Source organism: Monodon monoceros, unplaced genomic scaffold, assembly GCF_005190385.1.
Source record: "Monodon monoceros isolate NGI ecotype Baffin Bay Population unplaced genomic scaffold, NGI_Narwhal_1 Super_Scaffold_10, whole genome shotgun sequence".
NCBI classification, from domain to species: Eukaryota; Metazoa; Chordata; class Mammalia; order Artiodactyla; family Monodontidae; genus Monodon; species Monodon monoceros.
The window spans coordinates 52,506,845-52,510,420 of record NW_021703766.1 but is presented as its reverse complement, the minus strand read 5'-3'; positions in this window follow the sequence as shown (position 1 = coordinate 52,510,420).

Sequence of the window (3,576 nt, the reverse complement as noted above, 5' to 3'; positions counted from 1 at the left end):
GGGAGAGAGGGAGAGAGAGAGAGAGGGAGAGAGAGAGAGAGAGAGAGAGGGAGAGTTAGAGCTGCTCTCATCGGAGCTAGGCTGTCTTGGGAGATGGTCCTCACTTACTCATTTTTCAGAGAGACACTGAAGTCCAGAGAGGGCAACGGACAACCCAAGATACTTGGAAAGGCAAGATCTGCTCCGCCGTCTCCTGGCTGCCTCTCCATGTCCTGTCCTTTGGAACCCGCTTTGCATGCCAGGGACCAAGGCACTCCCGGGGCAGGCATGAGTCACTACTTCTCATCATGCTGGCCTATTATTCCTGCTGGGGATTAGTTCTGGAGCGGCCCGCGTTGGCTTTAAAGGTAGAAGGGCGTGGAAGAACCCCAAGTCTGAGGGAGGAAGATTTTCACTCCTTCGTGTAATTAGCAATACAGAGTGAACACATTCAGTGCACCAGGGGCTGGGACTAAGACCTGGCCTCACCGCTCACTGTTTAGTGGGGTGGGTCGTAGGCAATTCCAGCATTTCAGTGATAGGAGCTGGAACAGCGGAAGAGCAGAGCCCTCGCTCTTCTAGGTTTTCCCCTGAATCACCACACATCTAATCTCAACATCTGTTTGTTTTAAAAGGTGGGGGTGGGGGGGGTCATTACTACCATCCGGTGGCCACAACCTGAACTTCTGCTTCTGTGATTTCCCACGTGAAGAGGTGGTCCAAACAGCACCTCACTGCAGGTTTCTATGAAAGAATGCTTGAGTACATGGATGAAGGCTGTTCCTCTCCGCCTAATTCAAAGTGCAAAACTGCTCTGGAGCTTGCATCCCACATCAATCTTTTTTTTTAATGGAGGCTTTTGCTTTGGGCAGCACCTCCTTTACTCAAGGTTAACACGTGCGACTGTCTCTCTTGCTTTTCACATGCTCTGAGCACCTTGTACGCGTGTGCCCGGAGATGCCTGATTCACACAGACTACTGTTTATTCTGTGGTGGGAAGAGCAAATTGTGTCTGGTATGAAGGCAGGACATAGGTTTGTATCAGTGTGCAGTAAGGTTCTGTTACAAAATTTCCCGTGTAGCAGCCACGAAAAGCCCTCCTCTCTCTCTGCAGAGGTTCCTGGAATGCTACTTTTTACCAACCTCCCATCTAGTGCAGAGAAGCCAGAACAGAATCTACTGTGAAACCACAGTTCACCAAACGAGGATGAGGGAGGGCATTCTTGCCTGTTTGAGACCACCCTCCTTTGGGAATTTTCAGAGGCAGAAATCAGGTTGTGGCCATCAGATGGCAGTAACAATTCCTCAACTTCTAGTCTTAATTAAACCCAACAGCTATTGGAATCAGGTGACAGGTTATCGAGACTTGTATGATCAGCCAGATGTAGTCCAGTTAAGGCTGAAGCATGTTAGAGTGAGCATTTAGTGTCAATTAATTACTGTTCTAAATTATTTACCTACAACAGATCCTCTGAGCCTTACGACCACCTGCCGAGGTCAGTAGTAATGATCCATTTACCAGTGATGAGGTTCAGAGATGTCAACTCATTTTCTTTCTTTTTTTGTTTTAAATTGCATATTGAGATATAATTTATATATCATATAATTATATATGATATCATTTATATATGATATAATTTATAAACATGGGACATATTTAATGTATACAATTTGATGAGTTCGGACATATGCATTTACCTGTGAAACAATGACCACAACCAAAATAAGAAAAATACCCATCACCTCCCAGAGTTTACCTGTGCACAGTACTGGTAACTACAGGCGCTATGTTGTACAGCAGATCTCTAGAACTCATTCATCTTGCATAACTGAAACTTTATATCCCCATTTCCTCTCCCTCAAGCCCCTGACAACCACCACTCCATTCTCTGATTCTCTGAATTTGCCTATTTTCGATACTTCATAGAAGTGGAATCAGGAAGCATTTGTCTTTCTGTGGCTGACTTATTCCACTTAGCACAATGCCTTACAAGAAATGTTTGAGAGGGTTCTTCAAGTTGAAATGAAAGGATGGTAAAGAACAACATGAAAGCACATGGGAGCATAAAACTCACTGGTAAAGGCAGATAAAGAGAGAAATACAGAATACTGTAACAGGGCAATGGTGGTGTGTAAATCTCTTTTAATTTGAGTCTGAAAGTATCCACTATTTGTTAATGGATACATAAGATAAAAAGATATAAGTTGCCACACGAAGAACGTAAAGTGTTGGGGGTGAAATTGTAGCATTTGGTTATGGGATTAAAGTTAAACCGTTGTCAACTTATAATAGACTATTACCACATGGTGATATTTCATGACCCCGCTTTCTAGAGAGCAGATCCAGCTCTTGCTTGGAGACAAGATTGGAATCTCATTTTCCTGTCTGTAGAGCAGGGGTCCCCGACCCCCGGGCTGTGGACCGTACCGTCCTTGGCCTGTTAGGAGCTGGGCCGCACAGCAGGAGGTGAGTGGAGGGCGAGCGAGTGAGCCAAGCTTCATCTGCTGCTCCCCACTGCTCCCCATTTCTCGTGTTACCGCCTGAACCATCCCCCCTCCCTGCTGCTCCCCACTGCTCCCCATTTCTCACGTTACCGCCTGAACCATCCCCCCTCCCTGCGCCTGTCCATGGAAAAATTACCTTCCACGAAACCGGTCCCTGGTGCCGAAAAGATTAGGAACCGCTGCTCTAGAGCATCTGGTTTTTTTTTGTTTTGTTTTTTTGTTTTTTAAATTGAAGTATAGGTGACTTACCATGTTGTGCTAGTTTCAGGTGTACAACAAAGAGATTCAGATTTATATATTCTTTTCCTTGATAGATTATTACAAAATACTGAGTAGAGTTCCCTGTGCTATACTGTAGGTCCTTGTTGGTTATCTCTTTTATATATAGTAGTGTGTATATGTTAATCTCAGACTCCCAATTAATCCCTCTCTCCTCCACCCCCACCCTTTTCCCTTTGGTAACCATAAGTTTGTTTTCTGTGTTTGTGGGTCTGTTTCTGTTTTTAACAGTACACTCCAAATCCCCAACCTGCCCCCCACCCCACAAAAATATATATAGTGAGGGAGAAAATGTGGATTGGAGTTAAGTATTGACTTGTCCACCAGGTCTGGGGCTCCTGTCTTATATGTCTCTGCCTCCTGAGTCCCCTTTATTTTTTTTTATTCAGGACATAGTTTGACCTGGCTTTAGATGTGGCTGGATTTCAGGGTGCATATGATGGAAGGGCCTCTCTCTCTCCTTGCTTTTTTGGTGGTGTTGTTGATTTGATTCAGCGTGGTTTTTGCTCTCAGATTCATACAGGTAGGAGCTGTGATGTCCACTTTGCAAATGAAGACACTGAGGCCTGCAGAGGTTAGGTAAGTTTCCTTTAGAAACTGGAGTCTGGGCACATCTCACTGCCCCATGAGGTCCGGACCCTTGCAGCTGTGCATCTAGCTCAACGTTCCCTGGGGAACGTTGGTAGCGCGCCCTCTGCTGCTCATCCAGGGGATTACCGAGATCACCGCACAGGTTTCCACTGCCCTGATCATCTTTTTTTTTTTTTTGGCAGCGCTGTGCTTAGTTCCCCCGCCGGAGATTGAACCCACCAT